General features: G+C 42.3%; 1 long non-coding RNA gene across 1 annotated transcript in view; it reads left to right on the forward strand.

Moving 5' to 3' along the window:
- The window catches only part of LOC141568542 (uncharacterized), a 66,740-nt gene extending 47,977 nt beyond the window's left edge, over positions 1-18,763 (forward strand). The window contains exons 4-5 of the long non-coding RNA XR_016021745.1: positions 12,282-12,503; positions 17,609-18,763. This is a non-coding gene — a long non-coding RNA (uncharacterized LOC141568542). The remainder of the gene's footprint in view (positions 1-12,281; positions 12,504-17,608) is intronic.
- The last annotated feature ends 137 nt before the right edge of the window (positions 18,764-18,900 follow it).

The following is an 18,900-nucleotide window of genomic DNA, read 5'->3' on the forward strand; positions in this document are numbered from 1 at the left end:
GAGTCTCCTAACCTTCACCTGGCACTTGGCATCTGGTTCACATTCCTTTGTTCCCCCACCACCTCTTATGCGTCAATCAAACTGTATAACCCCAGGGTCCTCGTGGAAGACTCCTGTCACATGATCTTACATCCTCAACACCAGTGACCTTGCCCTCTAATCCCCGCCAGCAGTACCCCCCAACCCTCTTCCTCCTCCTCCTCGTCTGTGTATTTCAGCCACTCTATGACGTTCCATCCTTGACTATTGACTTCCTGCCTTCTGTACGTGTGCTCCAGTGGCTACAAGCCATCACGCAGATACATTTGCTCCAGCTTCCGGTGGCTCTCCAGCTGCTGCTAACCTGTTCCTTCTGTCACTCTTCTCCACAGCTCTTCCAGCCGTTCCCTATTTTTCCTCACACCCTCAACACCTTCACTTTCAGCAAATCATCTTTCTACTCTATGAGAAAATTAAAGGCATCGAGTTGGCACTCCTTGAGATCCCTCCCCAGCACCGAAAAACGAAAAACTCTAATTCTCTGCTTTCCATTTCTCTCCTGTTTCAGGGCAACTTTTTCTCCAGGGCAAAGCTAATTCTCCGTCTGGTCTCCGCCTCCTCCTCAGGAACTCTTCCTTATTAGTCATCCCCTCTTTCTCCTTTACTCCAAACTTCCCCTTCACTTGCTCTTTCCTCACGGCATGTAAATATTTTCATCTCTACTCTTTAAAAACAACTTCCACCCTTCTGCACACTGCTCTCTCCTGGCTCAGCCCTTTCTCTCTCCTTGAAAACCAAGTTTGTCAAGTCTACTGTTATGGTTGTGTCCACTTTCACCTCCAGTTCACTTAACACCTAATCTTTCCTGATGTGTCCCTGCCCACATCTGTGGCCCTTATTCCACTGAGTACCCCAATACTTTCTCTTTTCTGATCCTACTTGGCTATACGCACAGGCTGTTTCATGCCCCTGACCCTCCTCAGATGCGTTCCTACCGACTCCTCTTTGGTCCAGCTAACTAACTGCTAAACATCCTTCTAAAATATCTCCTCCTCCAGGAAGCCTGTCTTAACTCCCTGATTAGCTGTCACTCCACTGTTTCATGAGAACATCCTTTGCATATCTCTATCATCTCTATTGTCATTGCCGGTTTATTTATATGTCTTGTCCTAGAATTTATGCTCCATGAAAGCCGGGGCCATTAACTTGGCGTAGGCTGTTATATAAATTTTAGTAGAATGACATGAACGAACAAATGAGTCACTGAGTCTTTGAGTCTAAAAATAAGGTCCAGTAAATAAAAAGTTGTTTTATACTCAAGACAGAGGGAAAATCCTGGTAAACTACGTCGTGATAGTGAAAGAAGTGTGAGAAAAGCACTTCGCTAAAGTAACTGTCTTCATTTACTTACATCTTTTTCTCCCTTAAATAAGTCCGTTAGTAGAGTTATGCGTGTTTTTGATTTCTTAGTGATATCCTAATTTCTAAGTGAAAAAAACCTAATTCATTAGGCAAATATCTTAACCTGAACTCCCAAGGAAACAAATTCCAGTGGAGCCTAGGTACTTAAACCCAAGTCCTGGCCCCAGAGTACACTTTAGGTAGCTTTCTACCCAACTTCAACCTGATATTTAAATTTCTCCAAGATTTTATCCCAACCTGTCTTTCACCATTCTTCTGTAGTCAATTGATATTCCAGTCAAATTGAATTTCCAAACACTCCTTGAAAATGCTCTGCATTTTCCTTACTTAAGTGCCTTATTTCCTCTACCTAGGCCTTTATTCCCTCCACCAAGAATCTCTTTGCTCCATTTCTAACTGTTTAAATATTAAGTGTAACTTCATGCAAGAACACTTCCCTGATTTCTTTTGAAGAGATTAATTTCTCCTTTTTCAGGACTCTCGTATCACTTTGTAACTCTTATCATATCTGTCTTGTTTCACGTTTGTGTAGCAAAAATTAGTATGAATTATCACATTGGCTTTTACATTGAACTTTTTGTTCGTCTAACATTTTTTTCAACCCCTTAAAGATGGTATATAACTCTTTTAATGATGTATTTCAAGCAAATATAGTTTAAGTACAGAAAATAATTTAATACTCCATCCACACTGATATATGCTGGTTCTAATTCATGTGTTTTAACTGGCATATATTATTCCATTGTATAAGTATTCCACAATCTATTTATCTATTCTCTTCCAACTGGCTGCTATTTTGAAATAATAAGTATATTGGACATGCTTTCTTGTGCACATGTTAAAGAATTGTTCTAGGACACCTTTCTGTGAATCATATCCTGACGAATGGAGTGTTAGATTGTATTCGTCTTCAGTTTTACCAGTTCTTGCCCTCACTTCTCTGCAATGCCAGGCAGTGCCAGGCACTGAAGATGATGTCTGTGAACAAAGGCTTGTTCCTGCTGTGATGGAACTTACATTCTAGTGGGGGGAGGATACAGATGAGAAGCTGAATGCATACACTCTCCCACATCCTCACCAACACTCATTTTTTAAAATTTTTATTAATCTGGTAGGTATAAAAGGCTACATGGTAGTTTTAATTTCTCTCTGATTACTAATATACTTGATCATTTTTTTTCTTATATTGAGTCATCAGTTTTAGTATTCCTTTTTGTAAAGCATCTGTTCATATCTTTTGTCCATTTTTTCCCTGTTGAGTTGTCTTATTCTCAGTAATTTATGGGATATATTATTCATAATGATAATTTTGGGGGGTTCTATACATTGTAAATATACACTGCTAGCTGCTGTCTTGATTTCTCACTTTGAGTGTTTTTGTTTTAAAGTTTTAATTTTAATATAATGAAATGTATCAACCTGGACCTTTATGATTTGTGCTTTTTGTATCCTATTTTAAAAATCATTTCATTTCCCAAGATCTTAAAAATATTCTTCCATATTTTCTTCTTAAATTTTAAAAGTTTGTCTCCGACATTTAGGAGTCTAATCCACCTAGAACAAATTTTGGTACATGGTACAAGGTAACTGTATAGTTTTATTTTATCTTTCTGTGTGGAAACCAATTGCCTGAGCCCCGTATTTTGACTACTCTATAACACCATCCACTTATCTTAGGGTAATTTTTCATATATATATGTTTGGGGCAGTTTCTGGGCTCTCCGTTCTATTTTATTGGTTATTCGTCTGTCCCTTGGTCAAGTTCACACCATCTTAATTGTTACTGATTTACAAACACTTGATATGTAGCAGCACGAGTTCTCCCAACATTGTTTTTCTTTGAAATTATGTTGCCTATTTATGGCCTTCTGAATGCTTTATCTTCTGAATTTAGGTTGAGCTTATCATGTGCCACTCAGGTAAACAAACAAACGAACCAAACAAAACAACACTTGGAGGTTTTGATTGAATTGCCTTGAACTTATAAATTCCCTTGTGAAGAATTGACATCTTCATTCATTGAGTCCTCCTTTCTCAAAACATAGCACCTCTCAATAGTTGTTTAGGTATTTTTTTATATCTTTCGATATGGTTTTATAGCTATTTCTACAACTGTCTTACACATCTTTGGTTAGATTCATTCCATTAAAAAATTTTTTTTTGCTTCTAGGACACATTATTTTTATTTTTTAAGATTTTTTTCTTTTTAATTGGGGAAGGGGAACAGGACTTTATTGGGGAACAGTGTGTACTTCCAGGACTTTTTTCCAGGTCAAGTTGTTGTCCTTTCAATCTTAGTTGTGGAGGGCACAGCTCAGCTCCAGGTCCAGTTGCCATTTTCTAGTTGCAGGGGGTGCAGCCCACCATCCCTTGCGGGAGTCAAACTGGCAACCTTGTGGTTGAGAGGACGAGCTCCAACAACTAACCATCCAGGAGCTCAGCGGCAGCTCAGCTCAAGGTGCCATGTTCAATCTTAGTTGCAGGGGGCGGAGCCCACCCAACTGGCAACCTTGTGGTTGAGAGCCCCATGTGGGAATCGAACGGGCAGCCTTCGGAGTTAGGAGCATGGAGCTCTAACTGCCTGAGCCACTGGGCTGGCCCTAGGACACATTATTTTTTAATTACGGCTTCTAATTATTTGTTTTTCCTATATAAGAACACCGCTGATTTTTGCATTGTTTTGATTTTGTTTCTATGGATTCTGCTGTCTCTTAATAGTGTATAGATTATCTTGAATTTTCTTCATAATTACATTGATTGGCAATAACAGCAGTTTCTTTTGGCCTTTCAAATTTTATACATTTAAATTCTTTTTATCTTTTGGTTCCTTACTAGGTCCTCCAGTATTCAATTTAATAGAAATAGTGATAGTAGATATCCTTGTCTTAGCCCTGACTTTAAAGGGAATGAGTCTAAGAAACATTACCACTAAGTATATTAAGTATACTATTTGCTGTAAAATTTGGGTGGGCACCCTTTATCAAGTTAAGGAGGTTCCTTCTATAATGAATTTGCTAAGAATTTTTACCAGGAATTAAATTTTATCAAATATTTTCTCTACATCCATTGAGATGATGATTTGTTTTTTTCTCCTTTAATATACAAATGTAGTAAATAATACTAATACATTTTCTAATGTCCTAGTATTGAATGTTGAGATAAACCTAAACAGATCATGAATATTAATGCTAATGCATTGCTGAATTTAATTCAGGATTTAATTTTCTACTATTTTGTTTAGAATTTGTACATCTGCATTTATGAGAGATTTGTCTATAATTTTCCTTTCCTATGTATCCTAGTCTGATTTTGATACCAAATTGTGCCAGCACCATAAAATGAGTTGTGGTCATTCTTTCTTCTTCTGTTCTCTGAAATCGATTGTGCAAGATTATGATTATCTTTCTCTGAAGTGTTTGTCAGAATTTGCTTGTAAACCCCTCTGGCCCTCCTGTGTTTTGTTTTGTTTTTGTAGGTAGATTTTAAACTATCAACTCAACTTTTTAAAAATAGCTATAGCTCTCTGATTAGATTTTCTATTTCTTCTTGAGTCAGTTTTAGTAAGTTTCATTTTTCTAAGGAACTGGTCATTTTATATGTTTTCAAATTTAGTTACGTGACGTTTATAGCATTCTCTTATTTCTCAAAAATTCTATTATATATGTAGTGATTTTCCCTTTTATTCTGTCTGCTTTATTAGTCTTTCCAAAGCACCAGCTGTTTGTTTTCTTGATCATTTCTATTATAAGTTTGTTTTCTATTTAATTAATTTCTCCTCTGTATTATTTTTTTCTTCTACTCTCTTTGTGTGTATGCTGTTTTCCTATTACCAGTATTCTGAGTTGGGCGCATGGTTCATTAATTTCTAGTCTTTCTTTTTCTAAATAGGCGTTTTAAAGCTTTTGTTAATTTCGCTGCAGCTTTTGCTGCATCCCACAAGTTTTGGAAAATATTTTATTATTTAGCTCTATATAGCATCTACTTTTAGTTATTTTTTCTTTATCCATCAATTATTATTTATTCTTAATGTTATTAAGAAGTATTTTTAAATTTATTCATGGTGGAAATTACAGTAAGGTTTTTGTAAATAAGATTTTTATAGATCAGAAAATGTGATCTATATGATATTGTTATCTGGGCTGAGATGGTGGTATGATGCCATCAGAAACCTGGACCCTTCTTTCTCCCTCTTCCATCACCCTAATACATGGATTCCATCATTTCCGTCATATATCTCTTTTTTTTTTTTTTAATTTCTCACTGTTTCCGGTAAAATGGTTTGCATATAGCAGCTGTTGGGTACAATCTACTGTTTCACTAACCCACGCTTCATAAGAAGGAATTAACAGCCCAAACTCATTAATAACAAGATTTATCATGAACCTGTCTTTATTTTCACCAGCTTCTTTCTCTGAGAGTTCAGAATCCTGGTCTGGAATTGCCTATCGGAAGCCTGAGCTTTATCCCGTGCCCCAGTCTGGACCTGACGGGCTGGTTCCAACATTAGGTATTTGGGGAATTTTGTTGAATTAAAAAATGCATAATTGGAAAGGAACGCATACGCCCAGCATGCTAGTCTTGCAAGCCCCAAACTAGAAACGGATGGCAAATGTCACAAACAGTAATTCAAGACACTTACTAAAGAGATTAGAACAGAACACGTCAGGCTTAAGCAACAGTGCACGCAGAAGCCTCCTGTACTGAATAGTCTTGGGGGAAGCAATTTAAGGAAAATTAATTTCTAAACAATCATTTCCTGGAAGTGTCTCAAACCTATGAATCCTTTGGCTGACCTGTCACACATGATTTTTCCATTGTTCACAACATAAGCAGCGGCTGTCGATTCAAGACAGCAGCATCACCACACTGGATAGTGTCCACAAAGCAACCCAGATAGTTGAGCCAAGGGTACCTGGGTATTAGAGGGGTGGGGCCTGAAGGTTCAGGCAAATGACTTGGGCTGTATTTTGTAGGTTCTGCTTGGCTGCCCCCCGACTGCACCCTTCCACCTTGTTTTGGCCACATCAACACGCTTGGGTGTGGTTGCTCTTAAAATTCCCAAAGAGCAATGACGATTCTTTTGGACTCTTGAACACGCCATCGCTGTCGTGGGAGAACTCTGGGGGTGAAGGGGTGGGGCGGGGGGTGTCCAGGCCTCCTGATGAAGTTTTAATCAAAGCACTGTTTCCTTCCCATTGTTGCTTTTGGAATGGCCTTGTTCTCTGAGTCCCAGCTTGGACAGCAGCACCTCCGTGGAATTTTTCCGTGGCAGCTCTTGGATTTCTCCCCCCACCCCTCCCATCTGCACGCCTCCATTTCCTCTCTTCTCTGTGTTGGCTCTGTGTGGTTCTTCTGGGTAAACTGGCTGAAGAGGAATGAACCCAAAATACCTAAGTAACAAATGAGTCACCACACGTCAACAGCAGAGATCTGAAGATCAGTGGGTGTGTTGGGGGGTAAATAGCAGAGGAGGTGGCTGCCCAGAGAGAGAGAGAGAGAGAGAGAGAGGGAGAAAAATAGAAACAAAATGAACAAGTTGGCAGAAGTGGCTGACAGCAGCTGAGTGGGCGGCGGGGCAGGGAACTGGTTGGCTTGCAAAGGTGAGATCAGCACTGTGGTTTGTCACACCCTGGCTGACTCAGGCTAAGAGCAGGCCCCTCAGGAACTGCTAACACTGGGCTGTCTAGTAAAACTCAGCTGGACCAGTCACCTGACGGCTGTTCTTTTCTATTTACAAGTTCTAAGTCTTAAGGCTTGGAATTCTTTGCTCAGGTTGTGGCAAGGTTGCTAATCAGACACAGTGGTATTACTCCAGTGCCATTTCTTTTCTAGTGCTATGGTGTCTGGGTCACAAGAGTCAGGGCATAAGTTAAATTTCTTCTTCGCCCTTTTCTGTTTGTTGGGATGTGGTTAGAATGCATCGTTTCCCCAAAGCCTTATCTTGAAGCATAACGGTGGAGCTGGACGGGCCACTCAAGGCTTAGACTCCAGGCATCGCTGAGGGTGAACCTGATGGCTGAGAGATCGGGGGACACGGCCCCATCAGGGTCTGTTTGGCTTGGAAGCCACTGAGCATGTTTCCTGGCATCTTAGGACATGACCCCTACCTTTTACACTTTTCTAAGTAAAAAAGTGGTGGAGTAGGCTGAGTCCTTGGAACATGTCTAATGGTTTGGTTTCATGCAGATCTGCCTGGCCAGCTCACAGTCCTTGAACCCAGAAAGAAAAACCACATGTGTAACGAACAGGGGCCCTGATGCATCCAAGATTGCTGATATCATATGGCTGTGAAGGGGATTTATTGGGGAGGAAAAAAGAAATTGTAAAATACCCCCGGAGATAGGCTGTCTTGGATTATGAGGATGACAGTGAAACCAGAGGCCGACCGAGTCCGGGGCTCGTGCTGCCTGCGCGGTTCAGCCAATAGACCCACACAGGAGTTGGGCCACAGAATAAGCGTTTATCAGAGCATCGGTGGTCTGAGAAGGCAGCGGGTTGACACCTTCACATTCTCAGACTGGCTCCGGGTATTTAAGGGAAAACCTGGGTGTTCCTCCAGAGGCTACTGAGGGTTCCAGGGTCTGCATGGCTCTCTGGTGGCATCAGCAACCCAGGAACAAGGATAGGAGTCTGGAAAGAATGCCAGACCATGGAGATTGTGATCAATAAGCCTAAGGGTATTAATCATAAGTTTCAGGGTAATTTTCTAAAACAGGGAACTGGGAGGGACCGGGGACATTTGGAGCTCAAGCCGCAGGGGGATGATCTACTGTCAAGATATAGGTCAAGGAAAGGTGAGGCCGGGTCACTGTGAGGGGCCCCAACCGGGCCCTGCTTCAACAAGATTCGCTCGCAGGCTGTCTGATTCTCTCTCTCCGTTTTTTTTTGTTCTTTTGTTTTTTTGGTTTTTTTGTTTTTGTTTTTAAGGAGGGCGCAGCTCACAGTGGCCCCTGCGGGGATCGAACCAGCAATCTTGGTGCTACCAGCACCACGCTCTAACCAACTGAGCTAACCAGCCACCAAACTGTCTGATTCTTGTTTTAGGTCAAAACCTAAGAAGTTTGGGGACTAGCTTAAAAGCAGAGGACAACAGAATATGTTAACGTGGGTGTTTTAGCCTACATCCGTGTTCCGCTTCACTGGACCTGCAGTGGGGGCTCGACTCAGCCTGTGCGTTCACCTCCCGGAGCGCTGCCGCCCCTATCCCGCCCGCATAAGTGCCCAGCAGATGTCATGCCTCAGAAAGAGCAAAGCTTGATCTCCAGCGCTCAGTGGGGAGACTGAAAGCTAACGAGGCTTGGCAGCTGGGAAGAAAACTACAGCCCCTGTAAAGAAAGAACCACAGAACCCAAACTTGATAGTGGCAAACTTTCTGATCCCCTTAAATTCCTTAAAAGCACTGCCTCTTGCTCACGTGAATTTCACACTCAGCTAAGCCAACTGGTGAATTACTGAATATCCTCTTTGGAAATAATTCATGAAAATCATCTCAGGGAGGACCATATTCTTGGTCTCAGAAGTCTTCATTTCAAAATGCTTTTTAAGACAATGTAAACGATACGCATAGGCTTGTTATAAAAATAGAAGTAGAAACAAAAAATTAGCCATAGTTCCAACACTCAAAATGTGAACGTTTTAGTGTGTTTCCTCCAGTTTTTTTTTATAGGCAGATTTATTCTTTTAACCCCATTGCTCTCATTCTGTATATAAAATTGTGTGTGCTGCTTTTTGCTAAATATATCTTACTGTTTTTCCCTGTTATCATCTGGAAAGTTATGTAACCATAATTATTCATGGTTAACTAATAAGCCATAGACTTATCTTAATCCTCCCTAAATGTTTTGGACACTGCATTTGTGCCCAGTTTTCAAAACTGTAATTCTTCAATTAATATACAAAATTTGGGGATTTTTGCACCAGCCCCATCACTTAGCCAGGTGGTAAACTCTAAAATATTTGGATGGGTAACCTACAAGCTGCGGAAGGGACCTACAGGACAGACAATCAGAGGAAGATGCCAATTCAATTCTTTGGGGGATCTAGGCCCTCGAGAGCTATAAGACTCATGGATTTCTGGTACAGAGGTCTTAAAGGACATAGAAATTCCTTAAGGCAGTGTCACCAGGATCTACCTGTCTATTTCCTTGCCAAATGTGGCCCACAATTTCCATCTGCAGCCCAACATTTTCAAGCATCCTGAAGGTGACAGGTAATATTTTCAATGAGTGAAAAGAACAATAAAATAAAGGAGGGGGGGGGCTACATATACTTAGTGTGACAAAGCTGAGGATCTCATTTTAAAACATTTATAAAGTGTCTTACTGTCTCTTTTTCTGGTTTCCTATGGGAGTATTCTGAATTCCTCTGGGTTTTCCTGGTTGGGTCACTCGCTGAAGAGAATTAATTTGAGCTGCAGAGTTAGGGCAGCAGAAGCAGAAAGCATTGGTACTACTAGTCAGGCTAGGCAGCCTCGGCCGTGAGTATAATGTATCATTTACCAAATGGTCGTAGTTGTATGGCTGTCATGAAATATTTCATGCAAATGCCGTTTCCTTTCAAAGGCAGGTTGTGTGCCATAGCACACAGGTCCTGAGCATAATGGAGGAGAATGTGCCCCACGCTAAAGCACTTCTTGGAGCTTATTTCATTTAAGAATCTCAACAATTCAGAGTTAAGTGCTCTTCTCCCCATTTTGCACATAAGGCAGTTAAACCACAGAAAGTCTGTGTGCTGTGCAGTGCATCACACTGTCTCCCTTGTTAAACCTCACAGATAAACATGCTTGTAATAAAACGTGAGTTCTTACTTATCGATTAATGGTGGAGCTTTCTCTGAGATCCAGAAGACACCGTTATAGGCAGACAGGCTCACTGCTAAAGTTCTTGTGAGAAGCCCATGAAGACAGTTCAAGAAAACCAGGGGTCAGCCAGGTCAACTGTGGATCAGGAGCTCTTCCGTGGGGTGGCCTTAAGGTCCCATGGAGGCTCTGATACCATGAGGGAGCTTCCACCTCCTACGTCCTCCAAGGCCAATTCTTGGGACATGGGATAGTTGATGGAAGTAGAAAATGTTGCTTTTCAATACCTGTATAATAGAATGATTATGTCTATTTCCCCACTAGACTTTTGTGAAGTCAGGGACCATACTTGTCTTCATCATTGCTACATACCGACTCCCAGTACAGTGTTTAGTCTGTAGTAGATGCTCATTGAAATTTGTTGAATGCATGAATGAAAATAATACTCATATCTTACCAAGTCTGGGCCAAAGGGGTGGCCTGGAGTTAAGGATGGCTCATGAGCAACTCCCCGGGTATACATGTATTTCTTAGGATGTATATTCTGAACTGAGATGGCCCAAATCAGGATTGGTCAGAGAGCGTGTGTAATCAGTTCCATCTTTTTAATATCCATAATAAACTTTTGGTCATAAGTACGAAGCCATCTGACATGGGAAATGACGTTTCGTCTTTCCCCTGCCCTCGCTGCGTGGAATAAAGATAGACTTTTTCTTTCTCTCTTCTTGATCCTCAATCAAACTAGATTTATGGTAGGCTTCGGAAGGGAACCTCTCTGACAGAGAGTGCTTACAGCCTCCTGCTTATTCCCCAAAGGGGAAATTGGGGCTGAAAGTATACATTAAGCCCAGTCATTAAGCAATTTATAATGTGCCCAAGAAATAAAAAGCAAGAGCATTACAAGTGGATTTTGTCATAATCCTAAATCTCCCAAATGTGTAAACTCCAGGAAAGTCCAGATCTCCAGCAGGAACCCATCTGCTGTATTTCTGGTGTGATACTCTTCTGTTTATATTTGCTCATTTCTCTCACAGAGTGCCAGAAGAGAAAAAGTGATATTTAAAAAAATTCATCTGCTAGTATTTATGCAAACACATTGGTTTCCAAGTGTGGGTTGAGTGATGTGAGTAAAGCAGACACAGATGCCTCCAACAGACCACAGTGTAACTTTACTAAAGAGAAGGGAGAAATACGTGCCCAGAAGATGTGAAAATCAGAAGACAGGAATTGTCCTCTGACCAACCGCCCTTGACAGGGGAGGAGTTCTGGGTCTTGAGCCCCAGATCTGGAGGTTCATTTGCATCTGTCAGTGAATCTATTGGTTTTCTCCTGTACGCTAGCCAGTGAGGGGATGATAACAGCTTTAGATTCCTGGTTGAGGATGTAACAGTAAACAATTATAAGAGAACATGTTACTGACATCAGGAGAAAGGGGAAGAAACATTGGCTGAGCCTCAATTATGTGCCAAACTCTTTGCTAAGGCTTCACATACATCTGATGTTTCATTTCAATCTGACAGCTTTCCTGTGATACTATTATCCTCATTTTTCAGACCACGCCTCATAGAGGCCGTATAACTTTGCTCAATATCATATAACTTGAGCTGCCCTTTCCTCTATATCACACATAAGAAGCTTCTAAGACTTCAAATCTCCTGCTATATGTGTGTGGATTCTAAATGGCTGACATTTGTTGAGTGCTTACTATGAGATAAGCAAACATCTAAGTTCTCTATATATGTTAATAAATTTAAACTTTGTAATCAACCCCTGAGGTAGATACTACTGGCAGCTCTTTGGGTCTCTGCCTGAAGGAAAATCAAATAAATTAAAAGAACATCAAAGGCAGGGGGGCTCTGTGAATTCCCTTGCTAGGGCACCATGGGGTGAGGGAGCTAGGAGCCTGGTCTCAGAGCCAAAAGTACCATTTCCAGAGAAGCAAGCAGAAGAAGGGAGGAATCTGAAAGACTGAGCCTTAACCCAAAGAGGCAGGGTTAAGCCTAAAGAAACTGTGTAAGTAATGGAATGACTAAGTTTTCAAACCTATTACACTAAAAAGGTTTTTTTCCCTCTTGCTACCCAGCAGGGGCGGGCGCAGAAGGATTTCGAGATAAAAGAAACAGTTTTCTTTACACATCTGAGTGGAGCGCGAACTTCTACGAGCCTGGTTGACACCCGAAAGGGGAGGCAGAAGTGAGTTTCAGCGTCGAAATCAAAACCTGAGGCCGCTGCAGTTTCACTTACTCCCTGTCCTCAGTGACCAAGACCTTTCTTTGAGGTCCACATACTTCACCTACACAGCACCGTAAGAATTCATTCATTGTCCTCCGCCACGGTGGTCAGTATGGGGAAACTGCCTGTCTCTTTTTGGTGAGGATGATGATGATGGTGGGAAACTTGGTGCCCAAGAAGTGAATTTCAACCACTCTCCAATGCCTGTGGGTGTCCATGACCGTGACCACACCAGAGGGTGAAACCACAGCTGAGAAGGATGATCGTTGTCTACAATCACACCTCGTTCCCATTGCGGGAGGAAGATGCTGAAAGACCAGCCGAGGAGAAGGAAAGAGAAGAACAAAGCTGTGTAATGAAGGACTGGAGTTAACCTCCTTAAACCTCTCTAGCACATTGACATGTGTGTGGTAAAAAGACCTAGTGCTTCATGTGGAGGAATTACTCTAGGTGGCTATTACTCTAGAAATGGAAAATGAGAAAAGAAGAATCTTCTGCTCCGAGTACAGAAATGACCCTTCCTATTTTTGTACAGTCTTCCCCAATGACAGGCAGCGAAAATGTAGATGATAGGTACCCAGGTTTGGAAGTTCAAATCCCAGTTTTGCCACTTCCTTCCTGTGTAACCTTGGGCAAGGTACTTAACCTCTCTGTGCCTTTCATCTGTACTTTATAAATGGAGAAAAAAATGGTACCTTCCTCACAGGATTGTTGGAGGATTAAATAATACATGTAAAGCCTCAAGAATGGTTCCTGGAACATAATAAGTCCTCAATTAATTTGGTTATAATTATTTTATGACAAGGGTAAGAGGTGTATGATTTTGAAGGCCCTTCTAGTTTAAGGCACCCATACATTCACTGACAAGTGATTAAAAGTAAACTCTAATCAGATTTTTCAACAAACAAATCGTAGAGTATCTCCCTCCATAAGCTGATTACCCTCCATAAAGACCTGCACCCTCACAACCTGGCATGAAAGGTGTTCATTCAGGGAATTGGATCCTTCAGCCAAACAGAGTTTTGAAACAAGTGTGACATCCTGTCACTAAGAACGTTCTGATAGCCATGCGGTAGAAGAAGACACTACCTGTCTGCTGTCCTTTTCCTCCTGTAGGCTGAGTTCAGGATCAAATCAGGTTTCATTCAACACACACACTGCAGCCTGATAACAATATTTATGGAAAGAATGTGGAGTCAGGAAGCCCTGGGTTTTACATTTTGGCCTCATGGCTTCCTAACTGTGAGAACCTAAGAGAGCTGTATTTAAACATGTGGACAATCATACCTACATAGTAGGGTCTTGTGAGGGAGGATTAAATTACATTATTTATATAAAGGCACCAGCAGAGAGTTGGCACTCAATAAATGTCAGTTCCCACTCCCACTTTCCCCCTCTCCTGCTGAGATACAGAGTTGGACTACTCTGTGGGGAGGGGGCATTCATTAAATGATGTCAGTTTATTTTTCTTCCACTTTTCTGAGGCAAGGGGTCATGAAGCTGGGAAGCAGTGAGTACCCACTGGTCTAATCTTTTCCACCTAGTGGACATTGTCCATCTTTCTCTTCTAGCACTTAAAAAAATGATCAAATTCCAGCTGACACTGAATTATCTAACTACTCTAAGACTGTCTCAGTCAACCTAGGCATAAGTGTCCTGTTGATCTCTGTTAAGATGGAAACCAATAAGGCCTCAAGAAAGTCATCCCCAATATGGCCCCTTTCCAAGTTTACAGGTGTGTGCAACACCCAAGGGGGCAGGACAAGTGAGGCTAGGAGTCAGGCTAGACAGGACTTTGCAATGCTTCATTATTAAGAGAGGGGCTAGTGCAAATCCTAGTTTCCTATCAGAGTTTTAAGGACAAAGCTGAATCTCTGATCCCCTCTAGCTAAATTAACTCACATTCGCAGAGTCCCTCTCCTTCCTTGCTAAAACCCATTCAAGCATCCAACCATCTAACTTCTCCACCCACCCCAATGTCTTCAACTACCCTGGGAACTTTTCTGAGGTGAAGCAGAGGCTGAGAACCTGGGTCTTCTTGGATGGGAGTCATCTTAGATGCTGACACACACACAAGTGCTGACATTGGAAAGTACCGCTGCTGAATTAAAAAGCCACTTCCCAGAGATGACAGAAGTGCTTGAGGCTTGGTTCCTGGAACACCACTGATTTGTTCCAGAACCCGAAGTCTTCTGTGCCTCAGTTTCCCAGCACGTAGGAAGGGTAATGACAACAAAAGAAAATTGCTACCTACTGCCCAACCTGTCATCACTATAAGTTTGAACGACATGACCAACTTCAGAGTGCTGTGAAAACTAATAAGTATTTACCATGTACTCTGAGATGAAAGGTGTGAAAATTAGGCAGAGGTGAGGCAAGCAGTAGGGTGTTAGCTGGGGTGCAGTAGAGATTTGACAGAATGGTCCTTTCGCTTGGAAACTGAACTTTAATTTGGACCGCAGTAGAACATTTTAGATCGCAGTTATTGTATCTTTTCTTTTGTAAAATCCTTTCACTTCTCCCAAGTTTGGGGCGTGAACAGTTGTGTTGGAATACAAAACCCACTCCTCCCAGAACTGCTCAGGTCTGCCATTAAAAAGGTAGTGAATATCTGTTAGTTTTTCTTCATAGCATGCCAACTAAGGGAATGGTATCTAGCTGTCTTTTTTTTTTTCTTTCCTTCTCTTTCTAACAAAACGGATAAAATATGTAGGAGTGAGACTCTCTGAGAGCCTGTCCAGCTTTTGCCCTAAAAGAAAGAACGCCTGCCACATTTTCCGAGGAGCTTCATTTCAGACGCATTCTGGAAATGCAGACATTTATTTGCACCTGGGCCACTTAGTCTTTGCCTCTCTGTTCCAACTTCAAGAGCACAAAAGGGAAAGATTGCAACGATCATTTGCAATCTGCCATCCAAAACCTCTGATGTAAGAGATGCAAAGTAGACAAGAGTGGGCCTTGGCTTGTCTGATGAGAAGAGCAGCGTGAGGAGGAGGAAGTGGGAAGGGGCCCAGTGGCTGCGGTGAGACTCTGCCAGCAAAGTCAGCACCTACAGAGTGATGAAGGCAGCAAATGAGCTGTGCTTCGTGCATTGCAGTAAACTGCCGCTCAGTCACTGTCAGGAGCTGGAAAGCCATGTTTCTGAACCCTGTCTGCACTCCTTGACACTGTCAGCGACACAGGTGTCCTTTGAAGTTAGGTGACTGCTCCTTGTGGGACTAAAACCTCTGCTTCATTCTCGTCTCTTCAATGTCCCCTACCCCTCACTGCCACACGTTGATGCAAATTCTTCTCAGGGGTCCCTGTTACATATTGGTTCCACTTGACGTCAATTCTCAGTGGCCAGGGTAGCCACAGTTTAACTTATACCCTTAAAAACAGTCTTAAAATGAAAAAAAGAAAAAGAAAAAAATCATCATGATAAAAATAAATAAAAATGAGTCCCCACTTCTGATGTAATTTTTATTTTTTTATTTTTATTTTTATTTTTTTTACAATGCTACAGTCTCTACCTACTTACCATTTTGTATTGTCATTCGCCTTCTTTGGTGCCTTTTCCCTTCTTCCTCTTTTGGGGCCAATCCTTTGACACCCATCCCACAAAATAGCTGTTATAATCCCTGTCTTATACATTTATCCTCAAAATAATTGTTTAGTTAAAATAGTCCTGGGCCGTCCATCAAAAATGATCAGCAACATGCTTTGAAGCACCAGGGCCTGTCGTCTCCCTAAACATACCTGGGGTCATGTTTAGCTCCATTTCAGTGACTCATTGGCCTTTCTGACTCTCTGGTTTCTATACTGTTAGATTGACTTGGGGTGAGTTGTGAGATGACCTACTTCTAGAAAGTCAAGTTGGTAGGGATAATACTCCACTGAATCTCAGACAGAAGATTGACATGGTTTCTTACCTGCCAGGAATCAACAACCACAAGACTGAAGTGGTTTCCAAGATTCAAGATTTGCTGAATGGTCCCAATATCTAAGAGCCAACAGAGGCAGGGGACACCCAAATCCAGCCAATCCTGGGAAGTGTGGAACACAGTTGGTCTACTAAAGATGGTGGTTTGCACATTTTTGTGGTTTGCCATCACTTTAGTGGGATAAAACTCCCGAAGGGCCAATTCACCCCACTGACTAATGCAAAAACAAACAAACTGACACTTGTTTATTGAGAAGAAAGCCAAAGCTTTGGCAGAGGACATGACAATGCCTTTGGATCCCCGGGGCCTAATGGCCTCAAAAGGGATTTATTGAGGTCATTTGATTCCATAATTTCCCAATCATTTTGGTCTTGGAACTGTCCTTGGAGGGTAAAACGCTGTCTTAGAATCTAAACAGATAATGGAATATGGCCGACTAAATTCTTGATTTTTATAAAATGTGGTAAGGAGAGAAGCAGGAGGAACCTGAGCCTCTCAAATGCTTAGAATTAATTGATTAGTCCATTAATGACTTGTTAAAGATGTTTCTGTCTAAAAATTGGTGGCGGGGGGTGCGGGGGGAACAAGGGAAGATCCAAAGTGGTCACTGAGATGGCCAGAAACCCAACTGCTATTATAGGCAAAACCCTTGGCATGAGGAAAGAGAATTAGGAAATAGGATTGGACGATGTTTCAGCGGTCCCCTGGGCCACAGCTTTTGCTTGTTCAGGATGCAATTTGTTCAGGCGGTTGCAGCTGGAAGCAGCAAGGCTTCGGGTACAAAAGCCTTGGCTAGTGAGAGAAAATCAAAATGGTCCCCATTAAGTTCCCATTATCTTAAAAATTAGAAGCCCTAATGAAAGGCTTCCCGAGTGAGCTGAGCAGCAGGAAGACACCTCTGATGGTCGCTGTCCTCTGAGAGAATGTCACTGTCACCATGGGCCAGCTGCGTGCCCAAGTACCCTCAAGCAGTTTCCCTGGCAGCAGTCAAGATGGCCTGGACACCTCAGGACCCGGAAGCCAAGATGAAGAGATAGAGAAGCTGACCAAAGTGAGGCTGGCCACCCTGAAGGAGACCCTTGGCCTGAGGGGTGATCGTCTTTAACCCTGTATTTTGTCATCATTCCTCAGACATGGAACAGATTTAACTTGGAAGGTCGCAGATTCTTTTCAGTGCGGTGCTGCCTAAAGGCAGATAAAATGCCCTGTAAAGGACTCCCTCACCTCTATGGTTCTCAATCTGTGTTTTCCTCAGGTTTCAGGTGGAGGAACCCCTTAGGAGACGAAGGTAGCTGGGAAGGCTTACTCCCCTGGCAATGAGCAAGGGTGGAAACACTCGTCTCACAGACCTAGACCTGGCAAATGGCTTCCAGCATCTGCTATCCAAACACTGGATCTCCTCACCAGCTCTGCATCTCCTCTTGGCACTGCATGGCACAGTAGTGCCCCATCATCTAGTGGAGCTGAGCCAAGAGCGTGCCCTGCGGTGCTCAGCACCATACAGGGAGTCTGTGGGCCCTCCAAGCTCCCTCCACTGCACTCCTACTGGAGCAGAGGAGGAGATTATCAGGCAGCAAGTCATAGTATTGTTATTATTACCTTGATGTGTAATAAATCTGCATGGTGCAGTAAATAAAGGCAAGGCTCTGTTCTCACTGTACACGCTGCCAATAGTTTTACTGTAGCAGCACAAAGACGTGAGTTTTCCTTTTTAGGCAGAGCAGAGGAAGCTATGAAATTTCAAAGAGAGAACAAAAAGATGCTTGAATGTAGTTTGCAAGATAGATATTGTACGTGAGCCGGCCCATGGGACACGAATATTTTTGTGCTTCATGGTGTTAGGGAACTTCGAGCCTTAATGCCCACCAGAATTCATTTTAATTCATTTTCATATCACTGTATCTGCGGTCTGCAGAGCTGGCCTCTCTAACAAGACCTAACAGAGCTTTCTTTCAGTGACAAATCTGAACTGATTATAAGATCACCAATTGGTTCTAGAACTCATTAATGTCAGCAAATGAGCATGAGTGAGATAGTTGCATAGGCTGACATGGTGATAATTTGTTCGTTTTGGCAATTACAGCTCGGGGGGAGGGGGAGAAGAGAGGGGCAGTGAGAAACCCTACAACTTCCAGCAGGAAGGTTCGGATCCATTTCAGATACCTGTGCAGAGGTGCACAGACCCTGGCTTTTCTTCCTTGATAACCATACACCTCGGTGCTGCAGGAGGCAAGAGATGGGTTTGAACAATGCTTCCCCTCTACCCTTGGCCAAGTTTGAAGCCCGTGCGAGGCCTTCAATCACGTCCCCAGCATACCCGACACTGAATGTAGTTTTGTCAGGAGGCCTCCAAGTAGGTAGCAAATTCTATTTCTAGTCTCTGTTTTAGAATTCAGTCCTTACTTTTTTTATTTTTTTTAACTTTTATTTAAGTGTGTTTTTCCAGGACCCATCAGCTCCATGTCAAGTAGTTGTTTCAATCTAGTTGTGGAGGGCTCAGCTCACAGTGGCTCACATGTGGGGATCGAACCAGCAACCTTTGTTATT

The sequence above is a fragment of the Rhinolophus sinicus genome, chromosome 7 (assembly GCF_057876585.1).
Source record: "Rhinolophus sinicus isolate RSI-liver-muscle chromosome 7, RSI-T2T, whole genome shotgun sequence".
Taxonomy (NCBI): Eukaryota; Metazoa; Chordata; class Mammalia; order Chiroptera; family Rhinolophidae; genus Rhinolophus; species Rhinolophus sinicus.